The 15,331-nt window shown below is 55.2% G+C and overlaps 2 long non-coding RNA genes, 4 other non-coding genes and 2 pseudogenes across 6 annotated transcripts; all 8 read right to left on the bottom strand.

The window, feature by feature from the left end:
* Nucleotides 1–448: 448 nt before the first annotated feature.
* LOC123645406 lies at nucleotides 449–522 on the bottom strand (annotated as a pseudogene).
* Nucleotides 523–846: 324 nt separating this feature from the next.
* LOC123644788 lies at nucleotides 847–3,958 on the bottom strand. The gene is made up of 3 exons (XR_006737260.1): nucleotides 3,941–3,958; nucleotides 2,610–2,722; nucleotides 847–885 (listed from the first exon to the last, which is right to left on the bottom strand). It is a non-coding gene; the product is annotated as an uncharacterized LOC123644788 (long non-coding RNA).
* Nucleotides 3,637–3,710, bottom strand: LOC123645405 (annotated as a pseudogene).
* Nucleotides 3,959–6,533: 2,575 nt separating the features above from the next.
* LOC123645382 lies at nucleotides 6,534–6,625 on the bottom strand. The gene has a single exon (XR_006737558.1). It is a non-coding gene; the product is annotated as a small nucleolar RNA SNORD116 (small nucleolar RNA).
* A 2,296-nt stretch (nucleotides 6,626–8,921) lies between these two features.
* On the bottom strand, nucleotides 8,922–9,013 carry LOC123645380. The gene has a single exon (XR_006737556.1). It is a non-coding gene; the product is annotated as a small nucleolar RNA SNORD116 (small nucleolar RNA).
* A 92-nt stretch (nucleotides 9,014–9,105) lies between these two features.
* LOC123644787 lies at nucleotides 9,106–13,602 on the bottom strand. The gene is made up of 3 exons (XR_006737259.1): nucleotides 13,502–13,602; nucleotides 11,100–11,224; nucleotides 9,106–9,198 (listed from the first exon to the last, which is right to left on the bottom strand). It is a non-coding gene; the product is annotated as an uncharacterized LOC123644787 (long non-coding RNA).
* LOC123645383 lies at nucleotides 10,947–11,038 on the bottom strand. The gene has a single exon (XR_006737559.1). It is a non-coding gene; the product is annotated as a small nucleolar RNA SNORD116 (small nucleolar RNA).
* On the bottom strand, nucleotides 13,348–13,439 carry LOC123645377. The gene has a single exon (XR_006737553.1). It is a non-coding gene; the product is annotated as a small nucleolar RNA SNORD116 (small nucleolar RNA).
* Nucleotides 13,603–15,331: the final 1,729 nt, after the last annotated feature.

Here is a 15,331-nt window from a genome sequence, read left to right as displayed (position 1 = left end):
AGTGGGTGTCTCTCTTTCAACTCCCAGGCAGTGCTTTCACGTACACAAAAGCGAGCAGAAATATAAAATGGCGTCCCGGCCCTGGAAGCCGCTCCTACCTCTGCCCTCCTGACATAACCGAGATCTCCCATCACAACCTCTGGCCGGCTCAGCCAAATGGGAGAGGGGCTCACGGGTAGGCCTACGGACTTCCCAGGGGTATCGCCAATGCCCGTTCAGTTCCCCAGGGTCTGGTGAGGGTGGGGTAAGGAAGCCACCGGCCACGCCCTCAGAGGGTTTCCACGGTAGCCCCGCAAGCCACCAACAGGGTGTGCTCACACCGCCGCCCAACCCAACTCCTTGCAACATACGTGAGCCTTTCAGATTTCTAGACATCACAGGCCTTAACTCACCCCAAGCACTACTAACTCAGCCCCCTTCAGCCCACTGGCATGGCGATCCCCGTGCTGGACCTCAGCTCGAGTCCTCACTCATTTTGTTCAGATTTCAAAAGTTTCCATTTTTTTTAGACATCATCGATCCAGGCACACGTACGAAAGGGACCTTCAGCCCCAGATCCAGGGCGGACACTGAGCACCGGGCCCTCCTGTCACCCCGGGGCTGGCCAACCCACACTCTTCCACCAGGGAGACCGGCATCACAAGCAATGACCGCCCCACGGCTGGCTAGCATGGTGAGGGCCCCGCCTCCAGGCAGAGTCACGATCCCCTCCCCACGAGGTGTGGCGCTGATCCCGGCACAAGATCCTTACCGTAGGAGAGAATTCCCACTGCACCTTGGGGATGATGGCGGGCACAACTGCTCCCTAGTCTCTTCCATCAGGTCGCCACACCGGGCAGGAGAGAAAGTCATCCCTTCGAAGCCCACATCTCACTTCACTGCGTCCTGCGGGGAGAGATTACATCTGTGGGCATACGGGGACCATGCGTGTTCCTTTTCCAAACTGGCATGAGTAAAGGTAAGGGGCCCAGGCCCCGGTGCTTACCATGTGTGGCTGGGGCATGATGACCCCAAGACAAGGCTGCCTGTGTTCCCACCACTATGACTCTGTGCGTGCAGCGAGCCTACTAATTTCATCATCCGTCTCGGATGTGTCTGACCTTGCTCAATGCTGAGGTAAATGTGCCGCCCTGACGGCAAGGAGACAGAAGCCCACCATGGCTCCTCACGTCGTCAATGCCTCACACTCTTTGTGCGAAGTGATTCTTGGCACTTGCTAGGAATTTCCTCATTCCTTAAAGAAGTCACGGAAATCGCTCCAAACCCTCCCAAGACGAACTGACCAGAATGGGGTCATTGCCTCGGGAGGCTACTGTGTTCCTACTTCCAGGTCAGCCACCCCGCACGCACGACAAAGCCCTAATGACCGGCTTTTCCACTGAGCTCCCGCCAGGGCATTCGGTGACAACCAGACTGCAAAGAACCGGGAAACTCAGGCACCCCGGGAAAAAAATGAAAAGAAAAAGAAAAGAGGCTTCCTGGGAGACGTAGCTGTACCGATTAGGTGTACCTAACCACATGAGAAACTCCGGACACAACGTCTCCGCTAAGAAGAATAGGGCTCCCTTCTTTGCTCAGGGAGCCCCGGACAGATCTTCTCCGAAATCTCCCCTCTCCACGTACTCTCAGCACACTGCCCTCGACATGGCTCAGCATATCGCTCGCCTGTCCCTTGATACACCGTGGGAACTCACTGAGGGTATGGGACCGTGGACATAACATCTACGTTACCATCCAAGAATTTGAAATGCGATCATCTGCCATGTGAACAGGTTGGATGCAGAATGCACTCGAAGCCGGCATTCCAAGGTACAATCGCACTTGAAAGGTGTGCCGCAGGCGTTGCAGGATCCCCTGAGGGCACGGACGCCTACAGCATCCCGAGCCCCTAAAGGAAAATGGCCTGGCTGCCCGTCACACCTCGGCACAGAAGCACCACCCGCGTGTGTGCTGGTCATCCTCTGATCACGGAGAATGCCCCAGAAGATGGATATCCTGTGTGCCTGTGTGGTGCAGCCTGTCATTTAGGCGTAAGGGACCAGAGTGCACAGGGTCAACGTGATCGGTACGGGTGAAAGCATCAGTGCATCCACGGAGGTTCCATGGATCCACCGCATCATCCATCCATTGAGTGAGTCTACCGACGGATGGACCGACTGACTTTCACGTGTTTGCAAATGTTTTCTGATGCATGGTTGGCTGAACACCCCAGGGCTACCTCCATGGAGAAGGATAGCTCAGTGGAAGTGAATTCCTTCGCTCTGTTCATCGGGAAAACAAACTAATAAAGAAACAATGGGTGCCACCTGACACACTCGGTTGACAGCGCCTGGGAAGAATCTACAGGGAACTGTTCCGTGTCAAAAAAAAAAAAAAAAAAAAAGAAAGAAAGAAAGAGAGAAAAAGGAAAAGGAAAGAAAATGACAGGCGCAAACTCACAACATCTTGGGTTTGTGAGCACGTCAGGGTCCTCAAAAAAGCCATCCCCACTGGGAGATGCTGCCGGCCCCGACAAACATGTCAACGGACCCAGCACAGGCTTGGCCACAGCCCCTGTAACAGAATTAGCATAGCCCCCGAAACTGAATCCACTCAAAACTGGATGTTACCTCCGGGGTGTTTTCCGTTGGTCCCGCCCCCAGAAGGGAGCCGGTGCCGCTGTCCAGACCAGCGTTTCCTCAGTCCGCCGGGTGAACGTCCCCGGAACGATATCTCACCCCGTCTGCAGAGTACAGGGGAAACAAAATTCCCCAAATGGAACATCTCCTTGCAGAGCACCTATAGGATCTCACGTTCCACGTGTGTCTGGCCACGTGCAAGACCAGAACCCTCATGCTCACTTTGCTGCCGGGCATGGCATAGATTTACGCTGTCCTCAAAGCCCTGACTCAAAGTCGCCCTAGCTCCTCCACTGCAACATCATTCGTCACCACTTCACAGACTGTGGAAACCCACTGAGGACCCAGGAGGGTGGCCAATTCCATCCAGCTTCAAAGTCCAGCATTTGGAAGATAGAGTCCCGTCGCTTTCACAAATGACGGACACCGCACGGACTTGCAGGCAGGACCGCCATGGACTCAAAAGGCCTTGCTCGCTTGACGGGAAAACCCACAAGGGCCAAGGCTGCCATACCGCGTGAATGGGCGGCCAGTCCGGTGGTTAATACAACAGACCGCTAGGATTCCATAGTGGGTGTCTCTCTTTCAACTCCCAGGCAGTGCTTTCACGTACACAAAAGCGAGCAGAAATATAAAATGGCGTCCCGGCCCTGGAAGCCGCTCCTACCTCTGCCCCTCCTGACATAACCGAGATCTCCCATCACAACCTCTGGCCGGCTCAGCCAAATGGGAGAGGGGCTCACGGGTAGGCCTACGGACTTCCCAGGGGTATCGCCAATGCCCGTTCAGTTCCCCAGGGTCTGGTGAGGGTGGGGTAAGGAAGCCACCGGCCACGCCCTCAGAGGGTTTCCACGGTAGCCCCGCAAGCCACCAACAGGGTGTGCTCACACCGCCGCCCAACCCAACTCCTTGCAACATACGTGAGCCTTTCAGATTTCTAGACATCACAGGCCTTAACTCACCCCAAGCACTACTAACTCAGCCCCCTTCAGCCCACTGGCATGGCGATCCCCGTGCTGGACCTCAGCTCGAGTCCTCACTCATTTTGTTCAGATTTCAAAAGTTTCCATTTTTTTTAGACATCATCGATCCAGGCACACGTACGAAAGGGACCTTCAGCCCCAGATCCAGGGCGGACACTGAGCACCGGGCCCTCCTGTCACCCCGGGGCTGGCCAACCCACACTCTTCCACCAGGGAGACCGGCATCACAAGCAATGACCGGCCCCACGGCTGGCTAGCATGGTGAGGGCCCCGCCTCCAGGCAGAGTCACGATCCCCTCCCCACGAGGTGTGGCGCTGATCCCGGCACAAGATCCTTACCGTAGGAGAGAATTCCCACTGCACCTTGGGGATGATGGCGGGCACAACTGCTCCCTAGTCTCTTCCATCAGGTCGCCACACCGGGCAGGAGAGAAAGTCATCCCTTCGAAGCCCACATCTCACTTCACTGCGTCCTGCGGGGAGAGATTACATCTGTGGGCATACGGGGACCATGCGTGTTCCTTTTCCAAACTGGCATGAGTAAAGGTGAGGGGCCCAGGCCCCGGTGCTTACCATGTGTGGCTGGGGCATGATGACCCCAAGACAAGGCTGCCTGTGTTTCCCACCACTATGACTCTGTGCGTGCAGCGAGCCTACTAATTTCATCATCCGTCTCGGATGTGTCTGACCTTGCTCAATGCTGAGGTAAATGTGCCGCCCTGACGGCAAGGAGACAGAAGCCCACCATGGCTCCTCACGTCGTCAATGCCTCACACTCTTTGTGCGAAGTGATTCTTGGCACTTGCTAGGAATTTCCTCATTCCTTAAAGAAGTCACGGAAATCGCTCCAAACCCTCCCAAGACGAACTGACCAGAATGGGGTCATTGCCTCGGGAGGCTACTGTTTTCCTACTTCCACGTCAGCTGCGCCGCATGCACGACAAAGCCCTAATGACCGGCTTTTCCACTGAGCTCCCGCCAGGCCATTCGCTGACACCCAGACTGTATAGAACCGGGAAACTCGGGCACCCCGGGAAAAAAATGAAAAGAAAAAGAAAAGAGGCTTCCTGGGAGACGTAGCTGTACCGATTAGGTGTACCTAACCACATGAGAAACTCCGGACACAACGTCTCCGCTAAGAAGAATAGGGCTCCCTTCTTTGCTCAGGGAGCCCCGGACTGATCTTCTCCGAAATCTCCCCTCTCCACCTACTCTCAGCACACTGCCCTCGACATCGCTCAGTGTATCGCTCGCCTATCCCTTGATACACTCTGGGAACTCACGGAGGGTATGGGACCGTGGACATAACATCCACGTTACCATCCAAGAATTTGAAATGTGATCATCTGTCATGAGAACAGTTTGGATGCAGAAAGTACTCGAATCTGGCATTCCAAGGTAGAAACGCAGAAGCAATGTAAGCCGCAGTAGTTCCAGGATCCCCTGAGAACATGGACTCCTAAAGGAGCCTTAGCCTCACTGGAAAATGGCCTTGCTACCAATGACAGATGGGCAGAGAACCACCACGTGATATCAGATTCATATCGATGGGATCCACGGTATTCTCAGAGCTACTCAGAGCATTAGAAACCAGAGAACACGACCGGGTGTGGTGTCTCACGCCTGTAATCCTCGCACTCTGGGAGGCCAAAGGGGGTGCATCGCTCAAGGTAAAGAGTTCGAGACTAGTCTGAGCAAGAGGGAGACCGCGTCTCTACTAAAAAAAAATATAGAATCAAATTATCTGTCCAATTAAAATATATATAGAAAACATTAACCAGGCCTGGTTGAACATGCCTGTAGTCCCAAATACCCAGAAGGCTGAGGCAGTAGGATCACTGAGTTCCAGGTGTTTGAGGTTCCTGTGAGCTAGGCTGACGACACAGCACTAACTCTAGCCTGTGCAACAAAGCAAGACTTTCTCACAAAGAAAAAAAAAAAGAAAAAGAAACAGGAGACCCCAACATTCCCTCAACCCGAGGTGCGCAGAGGGGCCTGTGGAGTGTTCAGGCAATGCTCACCCGGAACACCGAAAGAAAACTTTCCCTTTCACCAACCACGGGAAACGGGAGCAAGGAACTCCAGCCTGCACTATACACAACTTTGCCCGAGAGCAATTCCGGGCCAACACGACCCTGAGCGCCACATGGACAGGACACAGTAAAAACCCCAGTCAGCCTACAGAGGGGACACCTTCAAGAGAGCAACGCCATCTGCACACCGGCCCTCAAAGCACACACGGAATGGCATCCCACTCCCAGCACTCTGGGGCCGCTGTGGCATTTGCCACGCTGTCGGCACCATTTCATGCCCAAAGCAGACTCACAAAACTCACAAACTCTCCACGAAGGGGTCACAGATTGCACCCGTGGCACTCTGACCTTTCCATCTGGCGGGAGCCATCGCTGGCCCTGTAACCTATTTAACCCCTCTGGATGCATGAGCTCAACACACAGACCTTCTCAGAGCTCCTCACAGCAGCAGAAACAAGAGGCTCCAACATCCCCAACGCTGCCTGGCAAGGATTCTGCCCAACCACTAAACACACTCCAAGATGCACCACCTAAGCTGGCGCTCTCTTCCTAAACACAAGGACGGGTCTTCCACTGGGGGATGGGGCGACTAAATGGCATCACCTCAAGGAACACCTTTTATATTCACAGGCAGGGTACTGGCTACCTCTCACCATGCCACCTGCGCACTCACCTGCCAGAGCTGACTGGGGGTGTGCAACTCCAGCCCGGCTGGCCACAATCATTCGAACAAGCCATCCGTTCACCTCCGGACCGCCAAATGCTCAGAGGATACCCCGTCAACAATGAAGACGACATTCTAAACTGGGACAGAAGCCACCCCCCCCCGGGTGCAACTCATGTGGACAAATGGAAGCAGGTCATCCTTCTCTCTCTATTCCCTGTCAGAGCAGCGTGCTGGACCTCAGTTCAATGAGGACGACGGTATAGAGTTTTCACTCATTTTGTTAAGCTTTCCAAGGAATGTGTATTTGGGAGTCATCATCGATCCACGCACATTCTGTGCCCTGCAACTTAGGAAGGTCCGTGTATTGGCAGACAGAGATGCTTACCTTCAGGTCGGGTAGTCCAGTTTCCCACGACACACGTGTCCACGGGCTCCGTAGTCTCTCCAGGGATCTCAAAACACCAACCACGTCCCACGCCGCCACTGGGAATGTTTCCATGACAGCGCCACCTGCCCAGTGCAGAAGAAACAAGGGTGTTCTTCAGAAGGGGCCAGGGTAGCCAGATCCCAAGGGAAATGGCATTTGCCTGCGCTACTCAGCTATCTCTGGTGTGTGTCTAGGGTTCCTTGGTTTCACCGCCTCTGAGAATCATAATCATAAGCATGCCCCTCACACAGGTATGAGGCACGTATACCCTGTGGGGAATCATCCCGCTAAAGGGCACTGCCGCTTTCAAGAATGCTCTCAACTCCGTTGCTTCGGTGCCCGCAATGCCGTTCCAAAAAGCCCTGGCTGACTCTGCAGCTGACCAGGAAGCCTCTGACCTCCACTGGCTTTGGGACAAGACCGAGACTCCTGGCCCAACGGCCGCGGCCTGGGCCGGGAGTCCACAAAACCATTCCCTGTACCGCATGGTCACAATGCTCTACATACACCACCAGCACGCTGGCCTGGGGACTGTCCCCTGGGACCAGCACCTGTCCCGGAAGCAGCCTCCCCAGCGTGATGCCCATGTGCCACCATCTACTGCGGCACCTCCTGCATACGGTATGAGAAGCCACAAATGCCGAACTGCCACTTCCGAACACGACACCCAAAGCCTCCAGTTCCTCACCCCTTACAAGCACGCCCTTCTCTCACAACAGGGAATCTAGCCAAATGTTAAGATTCTTTTCAGTGGGGACAGTTTCCGGGGGTAACCCGTTCTGCAGAACAGGGACATTTGTGCTCTTGAGCCAAAAAGCGTTGTCACCACAGGGTTCCCTCTGAGCCTCTGCTTTACGAAGAGAGGACAGGAGGATCGCGCATGTACCTGCCCTTGTCAGCTTCCCCTTGGGATGCTTTCCTCACCTCAGGGACCCCAAGGGAGACACCAACACAGAGGGTTGCCTCTGTCTAATGCCCGGATTCTGAGAACACCGCAGATCCCTGCCAGCCTTGCCCTCCAATCATGCGTGGCCGCCTAGACATAACCCAACGACTGCCGTGTGTCAGTGTTGCCCCGCTGCACAATTGCACCAGAAAGAACCCAAGGAGGAACATAAAAACCACGAGGACAACAATGGCACACTGGCGATTTAAGCATAGACACCTCCTCGGGCCACAGTTCCCCACGGCTGTCATAGAGAAGGGTTTGTGTGATGCCATCCTCCTATATACCCCTCGTGCTTCCAAGTTTAAAGAGGCAGGGTGGCGGGCCTGGGGGCATCAGCCGCTCCCGAGAACTGCTTACCCACAATGGCTAAAGTCATCAGGGTCCACGGGCCTTGGCATGCAAAACACACAACCTGAACTTCAGGCCACGTGTGTGCCAGTAATTTGCTGACGTGACCCCTGGAGTCAACAGTCCCATCCCAGTCCTGGGTCACAGCCTGTCAGGAAAGAACAGCCATGTGCTAAAATGACCAAGCATGGGGACACAGCGTCCCTTTACAATCTCGGCAACCGGAGGCCATCAGGGCATGTCTGACCTAGGTCAAACAAAGGATCGAGAGGATTCACAAAAGTTACTCAACAATTTCTATTGGGGCGGGGTGGGGCAGGTCGACGCAACCACAACTCTCTTCCTTTTCATTCTACAGGAGACACGCCCAGGTCTGGAACCCTGATGATCCCCACGCCCAAAGAAGCAACCTGTAGACACTCACCCCAGGCACCTCAGCGAAAAGAAAGCCAGTGTGCACTCCCTGCTTGTGACTGCTGGCCCCTGATTCTGCCCAGTCACCACAGGGACTCAATCACCTCGACCAACGAGAAAAATGACCTAGAGATGAGCAAGGCGTGACGTCCTACACTATTCCCAACCAGAACAACTTCTCTTCAGTGGGGGGACAAAGGTCTAAGGTGCCACGACCCCAAGGACCAGGCTTGGGCCTCACAGGCAGCCTAAGACTAACTGTTCCTGTGTGCTGGCATACTCGCGGAGCCCTGACAGTGGGAGACGTGCAATCCCACCCTGGATGACTGCAGTCAATCCACAGAGCCATCCTCTCGCCTGGGAACTGCAAACTGCCCAGGGAATCCTCTTGCCTCAACCAGGACCAGGTCCCAAGCCTAGACTAACCCAGCTGTGTCAGCCCCAGGAAAAATCAGAAGCCGTCAATTTGGCAGCAACGTGCTGGACCTCAGTTCCATGAGGATGGCGGTATAGAGTTTTCACTCATTTTGTTCAGCTTTCCAAGGAATGCATATGTGGAAGTCATCATCGATCCATGCACAGTTTCTGCCCCTGCGCTTTAGGGATATTGTGTGCTGCGGAAAACAGATGCTCACCTGGTCAATAGCACTCGAAGGACCCGGTGCCTTATGGGTCCGGGAGCTCTTCACGTGTCCAGAGATGCCACTGTACGGAACTCTTCCCTAGAGACCACGGCTATTCGTCCCATGGCAACACAATCTGGGGAAGTACAGAAGGAACACGGGGTCACTTTAGAACAGTAGACAGAGGCACAGGTCCAAAGGCCAATGTGATTCACGTTCCTGACCCATGCCCCGCAGCTGAGCTGAGTCGGCTTCCCCTTTGGTGTGGACGCATGCCCGGCAGCGCCTGGGCCTTTCGCTCTCTGTCATGTCGAAGGATGTTCCGATGTGCCCATCCTCAAGGTTTTCCAGAAGGACGAGTTCCACACCCAGCCACCTACCTTCTGACACCCGTTACTCAAGGGCCCTCGCTTGGCCCTCACACAAGACAAACAACACTGGCATAGTTCCAGGGGGACCGTTTCAGAGGGCCGCTCTTCCTTCCTGGGCAAAGGGCAGTTTCCTCCGGGCCGTGAGGCATTCGGGACCACCTTGCCCTTCAAACTCCTAGCCTTAGGAGAAACGCCGCATCACCCGTCTACATCAACCTCGGTGCCTGCCTCGCAGGGCAAACTCAAGAACCCACAGGAAAGCCAGACTGGCGCAATACTACTGGGCTTCTAACATGCGGAGGCCCACATCATCGAACACCTTCAGGACGTTGCCTCTCAACATGGCCTCCAGATCAAGAGAGATCCCTCCACGGCCTGTGGGCACTACCTCCATCCGACAACAGGACCACTGCTTCAGAAGAACAGGAAGAGCAGCAAAGACGGGAAAATGACCTAACAACGGGGAAAAAGGTTGTGTTGCCTTGGAGGGCCCGAGTGGCTCTCCACCTGCACACACCTGTCACGTGGACGTCAGGCTCGGCATGCTCTCCTCAACCCCAGGTGCACAGAGGGCCCTGTGGAGTGTGCAGGCAACGCTCACCCGGAACACCCAAGGAAAACCTTCCCTTTCAGCAACCACAGGAAAAGGGAGCAAGGAATTCCAGCCTGCGCTATACACAACTTTGCCGGAGAGAAATCCGGGCCAACACGAGCCCCGAGCGCCACATGGACAGGACACAGTAAAAACCCCAGTCAGGCTACGGAGGGGACACCTTCAAGAAAGCAACGCCATCTGCACAGCGGCCCTCAAAGGACACACGGCATGGCATTCCACTCCCAGCAACCTGGGGCCGCTGTGGCATTTGCCACCGTGTCGGCACCATTCCCCGCCCAAAGCAGACTCACAAAACTCACAAACTCCCCAAAAGGGGTCACAGATTGCACCCGTGGCACTCTGACATTTGCATCTGGCGGGAGCCATCGCTGGCCCTGTAACCTGTTTGACCCCTCTGGATACATGGGCTCAACACACAGACCTTCTCAGAGCTCCTCACAGCAGTGGAAACAAGGGGCCCCAACATCCCCAACGCTGCCTGGCAAGGATTCTGCCCAACCAGTACGCACACTCCAAGATGCACCACCTAATCCGGCGCTCTCTTCCCAAACACAAGGACGTGTCTTCCACTGGGGGATGGGGTGACTAAATGGCATCACCTCAAGGAACACCCTTTATGCTCACAGGCAGGCTACTGGCTACCTCTCACCATGTCACCTGAGCACTCACGTGGCAGAGCTGACGGGCGGTGTGCAACTCCACCCTGGCTGTCCACAGTCATTCCAACAAGCCGTCTGCTCGTCTCGGGAGAGCCAACTGCTCAGAGGATACCCCGTCCACAATGAAGACCACATTCTAAACTGGGACGGAAGCCTCCCCGCCCCCCAGGTGCGACCCATATGGATAAATGGCAGGAGGTCATCCCTCTCTCTCTATTCCCTGTCGGAGCAGCGTGCTGGACCTCAGTTGGATGAGGACGATGGCATAGAGTTTTCACTCATTTTGTTCAGCTTTCCAAGGAATGTGTGTTTGGAAGTCATCATCGATCCACACACATTCTGTGCCCTGCAACTTAGTAAGGTCCGTGTATTGGCGGACAGAGATGCTTACCTTCATGTAGGGTAGTCCAGTTTCCCACGACACACGTGTCCACGGGCTCCGCGATCTCTCCGGGGATCTCAAAACCTCAACCACGTCCCACGCCGCCACTGGGGTTGTTTCCATTACAGCACTACCTGCCAGGTACAAAAGAAACAGGGGTGTTCTTCAAAAGGGCCCCGGGTAGCCAGATCCCAAGGGAAATGGCATTTGCCTGCGCTACTCAGCTATCTCTGGTGTGTGTCTGGGCTTCCTTGGCTTCACCGCTTACGAGAATCATAATCATAAGCATGCCCCTCACACAGGTATGAGACACGTATACCCTGTGGGGAATCATCCCGCTAAAGGGCACTGCCGCTTTCAAGAATGCTCTCAACTCCGTTGCTTCGGTGCCCGCAATGTCGTTCAAAAAGCCCTGGCTGACTCTGCAGCTGACCAGGAAGCCTCTGACCTCCACTGGCTTTGGGACAAGACCGAGACTCCTGGCCCAACAGCCACGGCCTGGGCCGGCGGTCCACAAAACCATTCCCTGTATCTCATGGTCACAATGCTCTACATAAACCACTGGCACGCTGGCCTGGGGACTGTCCCCTGGGACCGGCACCTGCCCCAAAACCAGGCTCCCCTCTGTGATGCCCACATGCCAACATCTACTGCAGCAACTCCTGCATATGGTATGAGAAGCCACAAACGCCCAACTGCCACTTCCAAACACAACACCCAACGCCTCCTCTTCCTCACCCCTTACAAGAACGCCCTTCTCTCACGAGAGGGAATCTAGCCAAATCTCAGATTCTTTTCAGTGGGGACAGTTCCCGGGGGTAACCCTTTCTTCAGAACAGGGACATTAGATCTCTTGAGCCACAAAGCCTTGTCACCACAGGGTTCCCTCTGAGCCTCGGCTTTAGGAAGAGAGGAAAGGAGGATCGCGTGTCTACCTGCCCCTGTCAGCTTCCCCGTGGGATGCTTTCCTCACCTCAGGGACCCCAAGGGAGACACCAACACAGAGGGTTGCCTCTGTCTAATGCCCGGATTCCGAGAAGACTGCAGATCCCTGCCAACCTTGTCCTCCGATCATGCCTGGCAGCCCGGACATATCCCAACGACTGCCCCCTGTTGGTGTTGCCCTGCTGCACAACTGCACTAGAAAGAACCCAAGGAGGAACGTAAAAACCACGCGGACAACAATTACACACTGGGAGATTTAAGCATAGACACCTGCATGGACCACAGTTCCCCTCCGGCTGTCAAACAGAAGAGTTTGTGTGATGCCATCCTCCTATATACTCCTCCTGCTTCCAAGTATAAAGAGGCAGGGTGGCGGGCCTGGGGACATCAGCCGCTCCCGAGAACCGCTTACCCTCAATGACTAATGGGATCAGGGTCCATGGGCCTTGGCCTGCAAAACACACCACCTGAACTTCAGGCTACATGTGTGCCAGTAATCTGCTGACGTGACCCTTGGAGTCAACCATCCCATCCCAGTCCTGGATTACAGCCTGCCAGGAAAGAACAGCTATCTGCTAAAATGACTGAGCATGGGGACACAGCATCCCTTTGCCATCACGGCAACCGGAGACCACCACGGCATGTCCCACCAAAGCCAAACAAAGGCGCAAGGGGATTCACAAAGGTTACTCAACAATTTCTATGGGGGAGGGGGGGCAGGTCGACGCTCACACAACTCTCTTCCTTTTCATTCTGCAGGAGACACGCCCAGGCGTGAAACGCTGATGATCCCCACGCCCATATAAGCAACCTGTACACACTCACCCCAGGCACCTCAGTGAAAAGAAAGCCAGTGTGCTCTCCCTGCTCGTGACTGCTGGCCCCTGATTCTTCCCAGTCACCACAGGGACTCAATCAACTCGGACAACAAGAAAAATGACCCAGGGATGGGCAAGGCGTCGCTTCCTACACTATTCCCAACCAGAACAACTTCTCTTCAGTGGGGGGACGAAAGTCTTAGGTGGCACAACCTCAAGGACCAGGCTTGGGCCTCACAGGCAGCCTAAGACTAACTGTTCCTGTGTGCCGGCATACTCGCCGAGTGCTGACAGCCGGAGGCGTGTTGTCCCACCCTGGATGACTGCAGTCCACCCACAGAGCCATCCTCTCACCTGGGAACTGCAAACTGCCCAGGGAATCCTCTTGCCTCAACCAGGACCAGGTCCCAAGCCTAGACTAACCCAGCTGTGTCAGCCCCAGGAACAAACGGAAGCCAACCCTCTCTCACCATTCAATTTGGCAGCAACGTGCTGGACCTCAGTTCAATGAGGATGACGGTATAGAGTTTTCACTCATTTTGTTCAGCTTTCCAAGGAATGCATATGTGGAAGTCATCATCGATCCATGCACAGTTTCTGCCCCTGCGCTTTAGGGATATCTGCGTGCTGCGGGAAACAGATGCTCACCTGGTCCACAGCACTCGAAGGACCCCGTGCTTTACTGGTCCGGGAGCTCTTCACGTGTCCAGGGATGCCACTGTACGGAGCTCTTCCCTAGAGACCGCTGCTGTTCCTCCCATGGCAACACAATCTGGGGAAGTACAGAAGGAACACGGGTCCACTTTACAACAGCAGACAGAGACTCAGGGCCAAAGGCCAATGTGATTCACGTTCCTGACCCATGCCCCACAGCTGAACTGTGTCGGCTTCCCCTTTGGTGTGGACGCAAGCCGGGCAGCGCCTGGGCCTGTAGCTCCCTGTCACATATGAGAGATGTTCCGACGTGCCCATCTCCAAGTTTTTCCAGAAGGACGAGTTCCACACCCAGCCACCTACCTTCTGACACCCGTTACTCAAGGGCCCTCGCTTGGCCCTCACACAAGACAAACAACACTGGCATAGTTCCAGTGGGACCGTTTCAGAGGGAAGCTCTTCCTTCCTGGGCAAAGGGCAGTTCGTCCAGGCCATGAGGCGTTCGGGACCGCGTTGCCCCTCAAAATCCTAGGCTTAGGAGAAACACCGCATCATCAGTCTACATCAACCTCGGTGCCTGCCTCGCAGGGCAAACTCAAGAACCCACAGGAAAGCCAGACGGGTGCAATGCTACTGGGCTTCTAACATGCGGAGGCCCACATCATCGAACACCTTCAGGACGTTGCCTCTCAACATGGCCTCCGGATCAAGAAAGATGTCTCCACAGCCTGTGGGCACTACCTCCATCCGACAACACGACCACTGCTTCAGAAGAAGAGGAACAGCAGCAAAGACGGGAAAAGGACCTAATAACTGGAAAAAGGCACGTGTTGCCTCGGAGGGCCGGAGCGGCTCTCCACCTGCACACACCTGTCACATGGAATTCAGGCTCGGCATGCTCTCCTCAACCCCAGGTGCACAGAGGGGCCTGTGGAGTGTGCAGGCAACGCTCACCCGGAACGCCCAAGGAAAACCTTTCCTTTGACCAACGACAGGAAAGGGAAACAAGGAACTCCAGCCTGCGCTATACACAACTTTGTCAGAGAGCAATTCTGGGCCAACACAAGCCCCGAGCGCCACATGGACAGGACACAGTAAAAACCCAGTCAGCCTACAGAGGGGACACCTTCAAGAAAGCAACGCCATCTGCACACCGGCCCTCAAAGCACACGTAGCATGGCATCCCACTCCCAGCACCCTGGGGCCGCTGTGGCATTTGCCACCATGTCGGCACCATTTCATGCCCAAAGCAGACTCACAAAACTCACAAACTCTCCACGAAGGGGTCACAGATTGCACCCGTGGCACTCTGACCTTTCCATCTGACGGGAGCCATCGCTGGCCCCATAACCTATTTAACCCCTCTGGATACATGGGCTCAACACGCAGACCTTCTCAGAGCTCCTCACAGCAGTGGAAACCAGAGGCCGCAACATCCCCAAAGCTGCATGGCAAGGATTCTGCCGAACCACTACACACACTTGAAGATGCTCCGCCTAAGCTGGCGCTCTCTTCTCACACACAAGGACGCGTCTTCCGCTGGGAGATGGGGCGACTAAATGGCATCACCTCAAGGAACACCCTTTATGCTCACAGGCAGGGTACTGGCTTCCTCTCACCATGCCACCTGCGCACTCACGTGCCAGAGCTGATTGGGGCTGTGCAACTCCACCTCAGCTGGCCACAGTCATTCGAACAAGCCGTCCGTTCGCCTCGGGACTGCCAACTGCTCAGAGGATACCCCTTCCACAATGAAGACCACATTCTAAACAGGGACGGAAACCCCCCCTCAACCGGGTGCTACCCAGGTGGACAAATGGCAGC

The sequence above is a fragment of the Lemur catta genome, chromosome 9 (assembly GCF_020740605.2).
Source record: "Lemur catta isolate mLemCat1 chromosome 9, mLemCat1.pri, whole genome shotgun sequence".
In the NCBI taxonomy this organism is placed as follows: domain Eukaryota; kingdom Metazoa; phylum Chordata; class Mammalia; order Primates; family Lemuridae; genus Lemur; species Lemur catta.
The sequence above is the reverse complement of the archived record's forward strand: the minus strand, read 5'-3'. Positions and strand labels throughout refer to the sequence as shown.